At 55.9% G+C, this 16211-nt stretch overlaps 9 non-coding genes across 9 annotated transcripts; 1 reads left to right on the top strand and 8 right to left on the bottom strand.

Annotated features, from left to right (window-relative positions):
* Positions 1–2685: 2685 nt before the first annotated feature.
* On the bottom strand, positions 2686–2772 carry TRNAY-GUA (transfer RNA tyrosine (anticodon GUA)). Its single transcript is given in 2 exon segments — positions 2686–2721; positions 2736–2772. It is a non-coding gene; the product is annotated as a tRNA-Tyr (tRNA).
* Positions 2773–3680: 908 nt separating this feature from the next.
* Positions 3681–3767, bottom strand: TRNAY-GUA (transfer RNA tyrosine (anticodon GUA)). Its single transcript is given in 2 exon segments — positions 3681–3716; positions 3731–3767. It is a non-coding gene; the product is annotated as a tRNA-Tyr (tRNA).
* A 2090-nt stretch (positions 3768–5857) lies between these two features.
* On the bottom strand, positions 5858–5944 carry TRNAY-GUA (transfer RNA tyrosine (anticodon GUA)). The gene is given in 2 exon segments: positions 5858–5893; positions 5908–5944. It is a non-coding gene; the product is annotated as a tRNA-Tyr (tRNA).
* A 1796-nt stretch (positions 5945–7740) lies between these two features.
* On the top strand, positions 7741–7827 carry TRNAY-GUA (transfer RNA tyrosine (anticodon GUA)). The gene is given in 2 exon segments: positions 7741–7777; positions 7792–7827. It is a non-coding gene; the product is annotated as a tRNA-Tyr (tRNA).
* A 265-nt stretch (positions 7828–8092) lies between these two features.
* TRNAY-GUA (transfer RNA tyrosine (anticodon GUA)) lies at positions 8093–8180 on the bottom strand. Its single transcript is given in 2 exon segments — positions 8093–8128; positions 8144–8180. It is a non-coding gene; the product is annotated as a tRNA-Tyr (tRNA).
* A 2441-nt stretch (positions 8181–10621) lies between these two features.
* Positions 10622–10708, bottom strand: TRNAY-GUA (transfer RNA tyrosine (anticodon GUA)). The gene is given in 2 exon segments: positions 10622–10657; positions 10672–10708. It is a non-coding gene; the product is annotated as a tRNA-Tyr (tRNA).
* Positions 10709–11362: 654 nt separating this feature from the next.
* Positions 11363–11449, bottom strand: TRNAY-GUA (transfer RNA tyrosine (anticodon GUA)). Its single transcript is given in 2 exon segments — positions 11363–11398; positions 11413–11449. It is a non-coding gene; the product is annotated as a tRNA-Tyr (tRNA).
* A 1190-nt stretch (positions 11450–12639) lies between these two features.
* On the bottom strand, positions 12640–12727 carry TRNAY-GUA (transfer RNA tyrosine (anticodon GUA)). The gene is given in 2 exon segments: positions 12640–12675; positions 12691–12727. It is a non-coding gene; the product is annotated as a tRNA-Tyr (tRNA).
* Positions 12728–15220: 2493 nt separating this feature from the next.
* Positions 15221–15308, bottom strand: TRNAY-GUA (transfer RNA tyrosine (anticodon GUA)). Its single transcript is given in 2 exon segments — positions 15221–15256; positions 15272–15308. It is a non-coding gene; the product is annotated as a tRNA-Tyr (tRNA).
* Positions 15309–16211: the final 903 nt, after the last annotated feature.

Genomic DNA, 16211 nt, shown 5'->3' with positions numbered 1-16211 from the left:
CGGCGGCGCACGCTGCTCGCTCAGCGAGCTGCCGGGCCCGCCGCCGGCCACGGTCACCGTGCGGCCCGAGCGGGTCACGCTGACGGACGGCGGCGGAGCGCTCGGCCACGGCAGCCTGACATACCCCAGCGGCGGCTCCCATCTCAGCCTGACGCTGCAAGGCGGCGGCGGCTCCCACCTCAGCCTGACGCGGCCCGGCGGCGGGGCTTCCCTGACCCTGGTCCAGGGCGGCGCCGTGACACTGACCAGCGCCACTGCCGACTCGCTCAGCCTCAGCGGCGCCACACAGCTGGTGACAGACAGGCCGCCGCCGGCGCAGTTCTTCATCACCGACACAAGTCTCTCGCAGACGCGACCGCCGCCGTACGGCCGGCCGACGCGGCCGCTGCTGCCTCCTTTCGGCTCGTTCACAACGTCCAGCTACTACGCTCGGCCGCCGGGCAGCGGACGGCCGCCGGGCCGGCCGAACGGCCCTCCCCGACCGTTCGGCGGCTACCGGCCTCGACCGAGCTACACGAGCGGCAGCCGGACGGGCGGCGTCACCATGAGCCTGTACACGCGACCACCGCTGAGCGCCACCATCGACCCCAACCGCGTCTTCATCGTCGGCAAGGAGACCATCTACTTCAAGTAGCGGGCGGCGAGACGGCGCGCGGGCAGACGCAGTGAGTCTGAGCCAACGGTCAGTGCGGGGAGCTTGCCTGCGGTGCAGGTCCAGAAATAGATCCATCGGAGCGAGGATGCACCAGTTACGAATGATAAGGTCCTCTGCAGGCAAGGGCGGAAAGGGTAGACAGTGTTCACTTGCGAATACAACGTGATGTTCTTGTGGGTCTGAGGACTCGCTGTTTTCATCAGTTCGATTGTCGATTGTCAGACGTGTTGCAAGACAGGGCCCGATCGAAGCGGGTGAGTCGCCAGTGCCGCGTCCGGGAGCGTCGCACTGCAGGACAGTCAGCCAGCGGGATCACTCGACCGCGGCCCAGCCAATCATGCCGGGCTGACCCAGGGGAAATCGCCGAACCAGCCGTTGAAAAAATGCTTTTAAGTTCCTGGATTCTGTATAATTTTTTAACGGGGGTTGTTTTGCTTTCACTGGAAAAGATCCTTTCCTAGAACTGAGAGCTGACTCGCGGGTAGTCCTGATGTGGTACATCTATGGATGCGATGGGGGACGCGACATGTTTTGGGATCCAGGCACATTCAGGTGCGCTGCACACACCTGGCCTCAGACGGCTGGCGTCGCCATTGTAGCTAAGCCAATGGAGATGCATCACGTCGGTGTCACGGTACCGGCAGGCCGCGATTGCAGGTAAATCATTGGAGATGCATCATTTCGTTGCTACGGTACCGGCACGCCGCGATTACAGGTAAACCATTGGATATGCACCATTTCGTTGCCACGGTACCGGCAGGTCGCGACTGGTTAGTGCCGCCTCGGTGCTAGACCAGCAGTTAACAACGCCAGAACACTGCCGTTACCAAACAATGTTGCATGAAGCACCGGCAGCGTGCAATGCATGCACGGTCTCATGCACGTGGTCTAATGTCACCATCCATCCCTGTCGTATGTACTGAGGGCTGTTACCAGTAATGGTACTAGCTAACACCGACGACACAAGCTCGCTCCAACATTCACGTTGGGGCGTTCGGACAATTCTGGACATCTCAAATAAATATTTCGACTCCATCCTGCTTCGGATTGAGTACATCGAGAGACCATTCTATCCCCGAACCTTCGCGACAGGTTTCAGTGGTATCCATGTCAAGGACATCCATCAGATATTTATTATAACATACCGCAAACTAACTGAAAGCTAAGGGATCTTCAGATGCAGAATTCGCATAATCTGCAAACACATGTGCTCCAAACCAAATCATATTTCGCGCCGTATATACCTCAATCTCTACACAGCTATTTCAGAAAGCTGCAGAACATTAAGCGCACCCGCTTGCAGCTCTGACGTCACCAGCTGGGCACACGTAGGCAAAAGCAGTGTCATCTCACAATACCGGGTCAGGACTTGACGACTTCACGGACATCCTCCGGCGTACTGTGAAACGACGGGAGGCCACAGCGGAAACAGAGCCACATATTTCACCAATACAGGCTGTGGAGGACTTAAAGTCCGCCCTACTGACGATGTACAAATGTAGTGATCAACAGCAGCAACGCACTCCTCACGGCCAGCGTGCTCCCTAAGCACCATTGCCAGAGACAAAACCTTCACGGCTTTAGGCATCGTTGGTGATGGTTTCTAGCAAGCTGCAAACAATATAACCTCCGCTGGATCGGTTGGTGGACCGGTGGACTGTAAGGCAGCATGCATCTGTGGCATACCCGGAGGATGCAGTTTGCAGGCAAGGAGGCAGCCAAACCAGCCTTGCCTGAAATTCGGGAAAATGACCGCTACGATCACGAATCAAGCACCAACTCTTCTCAGGTTTTTTCAGCGTCGGGCTGTCATTGGCGGCGGATTCAAATTCAGTTCACTTGGCATTTTGAAATGCGAAGTGAGGCAGCTGAGCACGCCACGTGGGTTAAACGAGGTTTGACGCCTACATTACGGCGTCTTTATCCAAGAAAGTGTTCTATGATAAATGGGATTATATCCAGCGCCGTCTGGACGTCTAGTAAATTTGCAACACTGATGCCGAAACTTGCGAACGTTGATCAGAAAAACGTCCTCCGGGCCGGATTTGAACCAGCGACCTATGGATGCCTGTGCTTTCCTCTACAGTCCACCGCTCTACCAACTGAGCTACCAGAGGCTGACGGAGGCGACCTCGAACGGTCCGGCCGTCGGCTGACTGGCCGGACCGGTCCCATCAGACCACGCCTCAGTATCATGTCCGTCACTTGCACTGACGGATCTCGGTAGGGATAGTCGTTGACCCCAAAACGGAGCAAGTCGTCACACATATCTCTCTGCGCTATAGTTTCGAAGAGGGGAGCGTTTTAGTGTCGGTGACAGGCTGCTGACGGCTGCCGGGTGGCAACTGGTCGTCTTTGTGACATGAGTGGGAGTCGCTGACGGCTGCCGGGTGGCGGCCGGTCGTCTTTGTGACATGAGTGGGAGTCGCTGACGGCTGCCGGGTGGCGGCCGGTCGTCTTTGTGACATGAGTGGGAGTCGCTGACGGCTGCCGGGTGGCGGCCGGTCGTCTTTGTGACATGAGTGGGAGTCGCTGACGGCTGCCGGGTGGTGGCCGGTCGTCTTTGTGACGTGACTGGGAGTCGCTGACGGCTGCCGGGTGGTAGCCGGTCGGGTTTGCCATGTGAGTGGGAGTCGTCGGAGGTAGTTGGGACGGTCTGATCCCCTGCCAGGTGGGGGCTGATCGGCCAGGCGTTCGACACCCCGAGTGTTCACAACCTGGCTAGTCCCATCGGTCTCTGTTGGATCAGTGGGAATGGACTGTCGCGGACGACTGCAGAGGTGGGCAGTAGTATTCACAAACATGACATTCAAACCCAGCTAGGTGGACGTTTAGGTGAAAATGTTCGCGTGCCGTTAAAGCGAACCACCTAAACATACCATGCACAGACATGTAGATATCAAAACGTTCGGACTAATCAGGATTGACCCACGTTGATTTGTGAGCACAAATAGTTAAATGGAGTGTTCAATGGGTACTAAAGCGTGTATGGTCTGCCTGCCTTCAGAATCTTCCTTATAAAACGTCCTCCGGGCCGGATTTGAACCAGCGACCTATGGATGCCTGTGCTTTCCTCTACAGTCCACCGCTCTACCAACTGAGCTACCAGAGGCTGGTGACTCAAGTTACTGACAGTCGGCCGGTCAGCCAACTGGCTCCACCGTCCATCGCAGCCCCACTTTCACCACGCCACTCTAGTGCCCGCAGTCCGTGGTCAGCCCTCGTACAGGAGACTTATCCTATCGGCGAACTTGTCTCTCCTGGCCTGACAGCGGCGTGCGACATACCATAGCCGATGGTCAGCGTGGAGGGGTGTCAGCAAACTTGTCTCTCCTGGCCTGACAGCGGCGTGCGACGGGCCACAGCCGACGGGCGGTTCAGAGCGGTGAGGGTGGAAAATGTGTGTCACCACGGACTAGGAGGCGATATTTCGTGTTGGGTCCGCGGATGATAGGCGTTGAACGGGTCCGAAGACCGTGAGCTCCGGTGATCCAGGAAGGATAGTGGGCATTGCACGGGTCCGGAGACCGTGAAGTCCGGTGATCCAGGAAGGACAGTAGACGTTGCACGGGTTCGGACACCGTGAAGTCCGGTGATCCAGGAAGGATAGGGTGCCAAACCGTCGGAACACGCTCGGGGTTGAGAGAGCCAGACAGAACTTCCCCGAACACTGTTCATCCTTCTGCCCTCACCCTCGAAAACCGTACAGAGCGCCGCCCCCAGGAGCATCATCAAAAACTCGAGTACTAGTGAGGGACAGCATGCGCTGGGGTTGGGGGGAGGGGGGGACGCCAGGCTGTGCAACTGTTTACAGCAGTGGTTGAGGTGCAGAATGCAAGGCATTGGAATTTGAGCCGAGATACGCAATGACAAGTTGGTAATACGCAAAAATTTGCGGCAACGCTAAACAAAATGTCGTGGAGTGCGAACAGCGTGTCTGCATGAAATCTAAGTCACATTTAAATGGCGCTTTCGTGTGGACGTCGGGCTCGGAAGCCTGGGAGGGGAAATAAAGTCGCACTCACTGTATGACATACCACTGGGTGCATCCAGTGCTTGAATAGCGCGTGCGAGACGATTAGAATGCACGGGTGTGACAAAACATTGACTAACCTAAATAAATGAGACAAGGAATACTGCACCACTCGGTCTCCACGCTCAGATTCAGGTGTCTACTGACACTACGCAGTACGAGCAAGATTGATCAAATAGTCCTCCGGGCCGGATTTGAACCAGCGACCTATGGATATCTGTGTTTTCCTCTACAGTCCACCGCTCTACCAACCGAGCTACCAGAGGCTGACGGAGGCGACCTCGAACGGTCCGGCCGTCAGCTGACTGGCCGGACCGGTCCCATCAGACCACGCCTCGGTATCATGTCCTTCACTTGTACTGACGGATCCCGGTAGGGATAGTCATTGACTCCAAAACGGAGCAAGTCGTCACACATATCTCTCTGCGCTATAGTTTCGAAGAGGGGAGCGTGTTAGTGTCGGTGACAGGCTGCTGACGGCTGCCGGGTGGCGGCTGGTCGTCTTTGTGACATGAGTGGGAGTCGCTGACGGCTGCCGGGTGGCGGCCGGTCGTCTTTGTGACATGAGTGGGAGTCGCTGACGGCTGCCGGGTGGCGGCCGGTTGTCTTTGTGACATGAGTGGGAGTCGCTGACGGCTGCCGGGTGGCGGCCGGTCGTCTTTGTGACATGAGTGGGAGTCATTGACGGCTGCCGGGTGGCGGCCGGTCGTCTTTGTGACGTGAGTGGGAGTCGCTGACGGCTGCCGGGTGGTAGCCGGTCGGGTTTGCCATGTGAGTGGGAGTCGTCGGAGGTAGTTGGGACGGTCTGATCCCCTGCCAGGTGGGGGCTGATCGGCCAGGCGTTCGACACCCCGAGTGTTCACAACCTGGCTAGTCCCATCGGTCTCTGTTGGATCAGTGGGAATGGACTGTCGCGGACGACTGCAGAGGTGGGCAGTAGTATTCACAAACATGGCATTCAAACCCAGCTAGATGGACGTTTAGGTGAAAATGTTCGCGTGCCGTTAAAGCGAACCACCCAAACATACCATGTACAGACATGTAGATACCAAAACGTTCGGACTAATCAGGATTGACCCACGTTGATTTGTGAGCACAAATAGTTAAATGTTCAATGGGTAGTAAAGCGTGTATGGTCTGCCTGCCTTCAGAATCTTCCTTATAAAACGTCCTCCGGGCCGGATTTGAACCAGCGACCTATGGATGCCTGTGCTTTCCTCTACAGTCCACCGCTCTACCAACTGAGCTACCAGAGGCTGGTGCCTCGCGTTACTGACAGTCGGCCGGTCAGCCAACTGGCTCCGCCGCCCATCGCAGCCCCACTTTCACCACGCCACTCTAGTGCCCGCAGTCCGCGGTCAGCCCTCGACAGGAGACTTGTCCAATCGGCGAACTTGTCTCTCCTGGCCTGACAGCGGCGTGCGACGGGCCACAGCCGACGGGCAGTTTAGAGCGGTGAGGATGGAAAATGTGTGTCACCACGGACTGGGAGGCGATATTTCGTGTTGGGTCCGCGGATGATAGGCGTTGAACGGGTCCGAAGACCGTGAGCTCCGGTGATCCAGGAAGGATAGTGGGCATTGCACGGGTCCGGAGACCGTGAAGTCCGATGATCCATGAGGTATAGTGGGCGTTGCACGGATGTGGAGACCGTGTAGTCCGGTGATTGTAGAGGGACAGTGGGCGTTGCACGGGTCCGGGGACCGTGAAGTCCGTTGATCCAGGAAGGACAGTGGACGTTGCACGGGTTCGGACACCGTGAAGTCCGGTGCTCCAGGAAGGATAGGGTGCCAAACCGTCGGAGCACGCTCGGGGTTGAGAGAGCCAGACAGAACTTCCCCGAACACTGTTCATCCTTCTGCCCTCACCCTCGAAGATCGTACAGAGCGCCGCCCCCAGGAGCATCATCACAACTCGAATACTGGTGAGGGGCAGCATTCGCTGGGGGTGAGGGGGGGGGGGGCGCTAGGCTGTGCAACTGTTTACAGCAGTTGCTGAGGTGCAGAATGCAAGGCATTGGAATTTGAGCCGAGATACGCACTGACAAGTTGGTAATACGCAAGAATTTGCGGCAACGCTAAACAAAATGTCGTGGAGTGCGAACAGCGCGTCTGCATGAAATCTAAGTCACATTTAAATGGCGCTTTCGTGAGGACGTCGGATTTAGAAGCCTGGGATGGGAAATAAAGTCGCACTCATTGTATGACATACCAATGGGTGCATCCAGTGCTTGAATAGCGCGTGCGAGACGATTAGAATGCACGGGTGTGACAAAACATTGACTAACCTGAATAAATGAGACAAGGAATACTGCATCACTCGGTCTCCACGCTCAGATTCAGGTGCCTACTGACACTACGCAGTACGAGCAAGATTGATCAAATAGTCCTCCGGGCCGGATTTGAGCCAGCGACCTATGGATACCTGTGCCTTTCCTCTACAGTCCACCGCTCTACCAACTGAGCTACCAGAGGCTGGCGGTGGTGGACTAGACCGGTCCGGCCGTCGCCTGACCGTCCGGACCGGTCTCAGTGGGCTGCGCCCATCACGAGACATCCCTCTTTCAATCGTCGCTCGCACCTTACGTTGTAGGCTCTTTCAACTGGCGTGAGCTACTATATTAATGGGAATTCAGGCCAACTCCCATGTGTCGCCAAGCACCACATTTTTTTTCGCGCTGGATCTGGGCTTGAAAAAAATAGCATGTCATAGCAAGCCGGCGGCAGAAAACCGGCAGCGGTGGCAGCAACTGTAGACCGAGCATCCCTATAGAGTATTATAGGAGCCGAGCATGTGGCAGTGACCGCCGCTGGGGGCGGCTCGGGCGGCCGCTCGTGTCGGGCGGGGGCTGGAGTCGCCAGCGGGAGTCAGGGCGGGGTCGCTCGCTGCCAGGCGGGGACGATCGGCAGCGCTGTCCGTAGGTGCGAGTGCGAGGTGCCTCGGGTGCGAGTGACGACGGCTGGAAGCGAGCCGTCTCGTGTTGGGTGTGGTCCGCTGGGGCCGGTCCGGCTGGTCAGCCGACGGCCGGACCGCTCGAGGCCGCCTCCGTCAGCCTCTGGTAGCTCAGTTGGTAGAGCGGTGGACTGTAGAGGAAAGCGCAGGCATCCATAGGTCGCTGGTTCAAATCCGGCCCGGAGGACGTTTTAGCCCCTACCTACAGATTACCACTATGAGAGGTCTGCCCACCAAATCAACAAGTCACTGGTATGCAAATTTATACAATGCTGCCACGATTTGGTACCAATTCCCCGGTAATGCGATTAGGAGCGCTTCCAGCAACTACAAACGCAGGGATCTCGCGCGTTTGAACACATACAAGATAAAGAAAGTGCTTTCACGTCGAGCTGTCTCGAAGACTTCCACATAGCACGCTAGCGTCCATGCCGAAACCACGAATCAAAACGTCCTCCGGGCCGGATTTGAACCAGCGACCTATGGATGCCTGTGCTTTCCCCCTACAGTCCACCGCTCTACCAACTGAGCTACCAGAGGCTGGGAGTGTGCACGCGTCACCTAATAGCGGCCGGCACAAGGGCGACCGGCGGCCCCGCCCTCCAGTCAGCGAGCTACTTTCACCTCACACGCACGGACCACTCCCAGTCCGTGGCAAACGGCGCGCCGGGGTCAGGACCGCCCCAGCCAACCACCCCTCAGAGGCCTCGTGGGTTGGAGGAGGGCGTAGCCGCCGAAATATCTGCACTACCAACCGATAAATCAGAGCAGAATTTTAAGACCCAATACCTGTATAGCACCGAAAAGATGCTAAGCACCGAGCTGCGGTCCGCCTACAGCGAAGCTGCGCAGTTACGCCGGGAGTCCAGGTCAGGGTCATGAGCGTCGCACAGGCCACTAGCACCAAGCTCATCTGTTGTGCGTACATGCAGTCTTCGAAAGTCGGGAAGGGCAGTCACGTAAAGAATACGAAAAGCGTAGACACGTTAGGTTCACGATAAGTACGAAACTCTGGAGCGTTATACCCCACGGATGGCGTGAGGGCTGCTGGAAATTTACCCCAAAGTTCATGGTTTTAGGCTGGTCGCAACGTTCCAAGACACCTGAAGCGCACAAGAACATCCGCATACCGTACTGCTTACCAACCTGCCTTCAGGGTTTTTTTAGGACATCAAACAGCATTGACGCTGACTGAAGAATGCAGATACGCTCACTGACTGGGGGATAGGGGGGTGCTCACTTCCTTGCGGCACAGTGAGGCCAATAAGGCGCTCCAACCCGCATTCTTCGTTGTCATGTCGTGATGTGGACATTATCCAACCGTTCATGTTCAGTTCAGAAATCTGGGTTACCACTCGTCACTTAACCCGTTTCCTCACGACATCCTAACCAATACATTTTCAATATCGTCCCTGAACCGTGATTCAAGAGTAAAAAGACCCCACTATGGTTCTATAATGGGTCCTGTCTTAATCGCAGAGGAATAATTATCATGAGCCGATGAACCGGAAAAGGCAAACATGACGCAGAGGCCATGTACTCATACCGGCGCCACAGCCGAAGACCAATAGGCTATTTCAGGAATGTGGCACATGTTCTTTAGATTGTAGCATCACAATGCAATCCTTCCACATGATTAATGGCATGCAATGGTATTACCACCCGTATCCAGTGACAAAATACCTGGGTAATTTGCAGACATATTTTCGTTTGCCAGCAGCTGCACCATAAGTCACACCCAATTTTGTTCTCCCAATACATCACTGAAATGCTTAGAATACAGATCCCTTCATTACAAGGAAAAATATGCCTATGATGACTTATTTATCTGCACGTTATCACCAGCATGAAATCAGCAGGTGACTCATTAAAACCAACGGCAGACCAGACTGAACATCGGAGAGAAACGGGTCGAAGCCTCGCCTGGGTCTTGATTAAGTCCCTGCAAATGGGCCTGCGGGAACATTTGGCACTGCAGCGTTAAAAAACAACATACGCTGGCAGAAGCCACCAACTACAAGATGGTATCTGGTGACAGACGGCGACGACTGGTTCGCCGAGCCTTCCAGCCGTGGCGACTGACTCCTAGGTGTGTATGCTTCTATGCGGCCTTGCGCTGCGAATTCTGTCGCCCTGGCCGGCTGTGTCGCCTCTGTGGGCTACATCCTGCGCCGGGCCGGCCCGGGTATGCCCCGCGGCCGCCCCCGTCGGCTCATCCTGCGCCAGGATGACCCAGGCACGCCCCCGGGCAGGCCGGCTGGCCTCGGTCACGTGATGCCGGCCGGCAGTAGGCTGGTGTAATTGGCCGACAGAGACGGACGACGTGGCGGGAAGTGCGAGCTGACAGGAGAGCTTCAGTCGGCGGGACCGAGCGGACGTGGTGCGGAGCCGGTGTGCGACGGGAAACTGAGCCGTGGTGCGCGCAGGGTGCCCAAGCTATCACCAGCTCCCTTAGGTGCGCACCAGCGAGCCAGCAACAAGACAACAGCATCAGGAGACAGCATGGCACAGGTACGAAATGGCAGGGCATCGAAGAGGCACCACGGCGAAGCATAAGCCAGGAGACGTGGCCTGACCACCTCCCCTGCGTCTCCACACGCACTTCGCAGCAGGCTCAGTCCACCGCAATTTACTGTCTTGGAAGCTCATCTGGATCAGTGGTACAGTGTAGAGGTATCGCACAGGCATCGATAGGCTGCCGGTTCAAATCCCGTCTGTGTGACGTTTTGAGACGATGTACATGTATCTACACGATGAGCCCTAGTGCCTTTTTTGAAAAGTGGTGGCGAAGGCTATGCAAGGGCACAAGCAAAACACTCGGCCAAATTCAGCTAAATGAATCATGCAGCCAAATAAATCGTGCGAGCAGTTCTTTCTGGAGTAGAATTAGTGAAATGTCCTCCGGGCCGGATTTGAACCAGCGACCTATGGATACTTGTGCTTTCCTCTACAGTCCGCCGCTCTACCAACTGAGTAAAACCTCCTCCGGGCCGGATTTGAACCAGCGACCTATGGATACCTGTGCTTTCCTCTACAGTCCACCGCTCTACCAACTGAGCTACCAGAGGCTGACAGTACGCGCACGCTGCCTGAATCCAGGGCGACCGATTTGCCCCGCCCTCCATCTAGCGGGTTCCTTACATGGGCACGGGCCATTTACATCTCGGCGGCGGGCACTCCCCCATGTGACAACCACGTGCGTCAAACAAACACTCGCCAAAGGTCGGCAATACAGCCAATCACCCGCTCGGGGTCTACTGAGGCAGTCAATCACACATCATCGGTCGGCTGGGGGCAGTCGATCACCCGTCAGACTAAGGATGGGGACACCCCACGCTAACCTCCCGTCGACGCACGACCGGGAGACGGAGGTATTATTGTCCAGTCAAGGACCGCTCAGCCGCATCACCGGTCAGCCGGCGGACAAAAGCGCTCCACCAAATGATACCGACTTGGACCAGCAGCACGAGACGTCAGTAGCACGAAATCGTGCAATCCAGGTTGTCAGGTGACCTGCACCCATGAGGTGGAACGCTTCTGAACATAAGTCACTTGCCTCCAAGCGGTTCCCATTAAAATGTAATAAGGAAAATCGAGGTCACGATGCGGCGCTACGATCACGAACATCTCATGTCAGCCGTAAGAAGCTATTCGCGACTCAATGCGCAAACAGACCACGCGGCCATCGTTGCACGAGAACAACATGTATGTAACTCAAAACGTCCTCCGGGCCGGATTTGAACCAGCGACCTATGGATGCCTGTGCTTTCCTCTACAGTCCACCGCTCTACCAACTGAGCTACCAGAGGCTGGCAATGTGCGCAGGCCGCCTCAACGCGGCCAGGGCAGTCGGCTGGCCCCGCCCTTCATCCGGTGGTTTCCTTTCACCCTGCCATTCGGCGGAGGTCGCCCGCCCGGTGAGGGCCACGCCCGGGAGGCTAATCACCCATACGGAATCGGCGGAGGAAAACTAGTCAGCCGTCGGAGGGCGGCTGGGGACGGTCAAATGTCCGTCAGGGGAGCGGGGACATCGCCACTCAGCGAGGAGCACTGCCGCCGGAGCTGGACGGTCAGCCGTCGGAGGGCGGCTGGGGACGGTCAAATGTCCGTCACGGGAGCGGGGACATCACCACTCAGCGAGGAGCACTGCCGCCGGAGCTGGACGTTCAGCCTCATCGCCGTTCATCGGCGAATCGGACAGCCGAGAACCCGCTTCACCACGCGTCATTGCTGCGGTGTAGCTGTCCCACCCTGGGGTGCGAGATGGCATGCAACTATGGCCAGGTGGGCTCCAGAGTGAAGACGGTCGGGTTCAAACCCTGCATGCAAAAAGGCACGTGAATTCGCACTGCAACACACGTCCGTGCTTTCATCTGCGGTCCATCGCTCTGCGAGAGACCAGGAGAAGAAGTACAATGCCCCAATGCTGCCTGAACGGTATCCCGTTTCGAGATGCAAGGGATTCGCATCCGATGGCGTCAAAAATTGCATTGACTGCACATGCCAGTGCGCTCCAAACTTGCCTCCACGCGTGGCTGTGCGCTTTCGAACGAACGCATCATGCGACTGCACGTTTTACATTCACTAGACTGGCACCAAGCCCAGCCAAAGACGCCGGCTACAGAAAGGCTAAATGCATGACCCCCTCTCCTGGTTGGCACGGTAAGCCAGCGGCAGGCGCAGTGATAGCGGCCTCTCGCGGCTCCACACGCACAGCAGGTAACTGAGCATGTGCAGGCATCCGTGGGCCGCTGCTTCAAATTCAACTTCGATGACATTTGGGGGGTTGACAAAATACCTGACAATGTGGCCAAACGACAGAAAGTCTTACGTGTTCGAGGTTTAATATTCGGATGCGAACACTTAATTTGCCTCTCAGCACGAGGAACAGCTTCAAATGTAAGAGCTTAAAACAACAATGGTGTCGGTAATTCACGGCACAATCTGTTCACAGATGACTCAATTTCTTTGAGGTGGCAGAGAAACGCAGATTAAAACGTCCTCCGGGCCGGATTTGAACCAGCGACCTATGGATGCCTGTGCTTTCCCTCTACAGTCCACCGCTCTACCAACTGAGCTACCAGAGGCTGGCATTGTACGCAAGTTGCCTGAAAACAGCCGGCGCGCCCGGCGCGCCCGGGAGGCCCCGCCCTCCAGTCGGCGGCACACTTTCACTTCTCACGCAGCGGCCACTCTCAGTCGGTGGCAGCGAATGCGCCGGCCGGGGACCCCGTCCCCGGCACCGTCCCTCGCCAGTCAGCAGCTGGACACTGGACGGAGCGACCGCAGCTCCGGCTAGCCGGACGCTCTCGCCGCACCATCTCCTGACGAGCATTTGTGCTGGAGGGACGACAGTGGGCACGCAGACACAGTGCGAGGGGTGTTGAGGCAGTCCACTGCTATACCAGCTGAGCTACCAGAGGCTGGCAGCTGCTCAATGCAGGCAGCCGGTCAACGGCCCACCGGTCCCACACAGTGTGTCTGTGTGTGTGTGTGTGTGTGTGGGAGGGGGGGGGGGGGGGCCATACCGCTGTATACCACTACATTGCCCGCGGCCGACACTCGACACGGAATGGCAAAACACCGAGCCCAAGTTCCCGCCCACAACCCTCGACTAATGCAGGACCTCAGTATTTCCACAGGAAAGAAGTACATCGCTCAAATGCACGTTGTTACGCAAAAACAAGCTACAGGACACCACCGACCGCAACGTGCCAGGCACAGCCGCAGGGCTGCTTTCCTGTACTGTTGCGCACGCTCCAGCCCCGAGACGGACGCCAGGAAATGAATGGGGTGGAATGAGAAGTGGTGAGATGCTGGCATTTCTGCTGAGTGGGGTTTCTAAGATAAATGACTACATGCGGCCAGCCTTTGTGCAGATCGACAATGACCAATGAACAGCCCTAAAGCAATGCCTGCTACCAAATGGAAGCGCCTTGGCGAGTAGAAGTAAACTGCCCGCTGCTAGTTAGGCCTCTCGGGCCACGTTCTGACATTGGATAGTTCAAGACAGCCTCTGATAGCTTAGTTGGCAGAGCAGTGGGCTGTAGAGAAAAAGAACAGGCATCCGTAGGGCGCTGGTTCCAATCCGGCCCGGAGGACGTTTTGGACTGATGCAGAGCGCGACCTCCAAAAAACTCCATGCGCGACTTGCGGCTCGCGTCCAGGGTACTAACATACAAATGCAAAACATCCTCCGGGCCGGATTTGAACCAGCGACCTATGGATGCCTGTGCTTTCCCCCTACAGTCCACCGCTCTACGAACTGATCTACCAGAGGCTGATATAGACCACCCGATGTCAAGACGCGGCCTAAGCGGCAACCTCACCACACGCAGGGTTTTACTTTGAGAATATGAGAAGCTCCTCCCCCCCCCCTCGTCCACATCTCAGCCCTCCGCACGACGGCAGTTGTGACACAGTGGCCACCTCTACACTTAGCTTCACTACGAAGGTGCTCTCATCAGGGCGACTTGCTTCCGGCTACCCGGGTTTTGGCTACGCATAGACTTCGGTTCACCGTCGAGCCGAGTCCAGTCGTCAGGATAGCCAGCGAGTCACAATGCCACCATCGATCTTCAGATGCCTATGCTCTCTGTCTACAGCATCCTGCTCTATGAACTGGGCTACCAAACGGCAGGCAAGAAAAATGAAATGGACATTCATCTCAATTTTCAACATTCAGATAACCACAGACTACGCCGAATGATCACCTTGTCGATGCTGTAGCTGCCAATAATTGATACCGTCAGTATGTGGCGGCTTGTGTACGAACGCGCCGCGTGTTTCCGCAACCGGTGCCAAGAATGTTCACCAGTACAGTATAACGCACCCCCAGAACTTCACTGGGGAGACTGCATCTCGGCACAGCAAAACAACAGCCGTTAAACGGCGGCTCATACTTCTGCCCGCATCTGCCTTTCAGTCATGTGTACGCTCGCGGGCTGTTGGCAATGCTTGGTGTGGTCTGACATGGGACCGAAGGCGTCAGATATAGGTACATATGTTTTAAAACAGTAAGTTCCCTCGTCACTTTCATCGTCAAGGCAGTTCGATAGGCTTTCATCTGTCGTCGCTACCACGGTGTAAACATTATGACCATTTACTTCGGGCCGACCCCCGACTGGTGCCTATCAAATGGACCCGACGAGGCGTTGCCTGACGACAATGATTTACGATTTTAGGGACCTTAGACATCAAAGGTCGTATTCCACCCCAAAAAGCGGGCGATACAGGGAAACACCCCGAGGAGGCAGCCTGAACAGACGGAATGCTTGAAGGCCCTTTTGGAGTACCACCTTGGTGAGTGGGTGAGACGATACGCGCCCAATGTCGTTCCTCTCCATGTGGTTGGCTTCAAAACAGACTTCGGAGTACCTTGGATAAAAACGCTATGCAGGAGTGCATGCTGACTGCCCCTGGCAGAAACTCCGATGTACGGTATGTCGCTTGCGTCCAGGGCACGAAGATGCATGCCACCACCATGCATTTATCACGATCACTTACCTCAGCCCGTCTGACAAAAGGTTTGATGGGCAGCATGTAGCCCACGCTCAGGGCAAAGGCAAGAATGCAAAACGTCCTCCGGGCCGGATTTGAACCAGCGACCTATGGATGCCTGTGCTTTCCCTCTACAGTCCACCGCTCTACCAACTGAGCTACCAGAGGCTGATAGGGACAACCCGGTGCCAAAACGCGGCCCGAGCGGCGGCCTCACCACACGCAGGGTTTTACTTTCACACGCCGAGGCCACTCCCACTCGATGGCAGACCGCCTCAGGGGCCTCAGCCGCCCGTCCCTAGTGGAGTCCTTTGACGTCAATGTCCGGATGGCCCGAGCAAATGACTGAATTAAAGGGACTGTTCCATACGCATACGAGGTTTTAAACTGAAATAGCCAACCCGAATACTGAATTAAAGGGATTGTTCCATATGCATACGAGGTTTTAAACTGAAATAGCCAACCCGAATACATCTCGGTGCTGTTCACAATCCTGTCCTTCTTAAGACGTGTCACTCTAATTTTTTAGCTCAGCTATTTGTTAGCAAAACGTATATCGAAGGGAGTATTTCAAGTCAACATGGCATTCATGTCATAACAACGTCTTTCAAATCCACCCATTCTATAAGCGATGAGGCGATCAAGGCCACGAAAAAATAGTTGTCGAGGCGTTCATATCTGGCGTTCGTGGGCGTGATTTCCAGACGCACACAGATAGGGTGATCCATGTCAGTCCGCCAATTAGCTCTCAATCAATGTTGCGCAATGTATGATGACGTAGTTAAGCCACGACGCATCGAGGGCATTGAGGACTACATTTACTAAACCGAGAACTATTCCGTCTACAGCGGTTCTTTCGCTTCAAAAGTATGCTAATAGTTATCAGTGAGCATATTTCATCATATCTGATGCTCGCTTTAATATCAAATGTGAAACGTTTCCTTTCAAGGTGCAACGCCATAGTAAAACAAAACGGAACTGTGTCGCTGGCGTCACTTCCAACGTCAAGCGAAAGGCCGCATAGGGCAGAGAAGCTGCCCCCCCCCCCCTGTCGCATCTCAGCCTAACACG

Source organism: Pollicipes pollicipes, unplaced genomic scaffold (assembly GCF_011947565.3).
Source record: "Pollicipes pollicipes isolate AB1234 unplaced genomic scaffold, Ppol_2.1 Scaffold_7253;HRSCAF=8739_pilon_pilon_pilon, whole genome shotgun sequence".
NCBI lineage: Eukaryota > Metazoa > Arthropoda > Thecostraca > Pollicipedomorpha > Pollicipedidae > Pollicipes > Pollicipes pollicipes.
The sequence above is the reverse complement of the archived record's forward strand: the minus strand, read 5'-3'. Positions and strand labels throughout refer to the sequence as shown.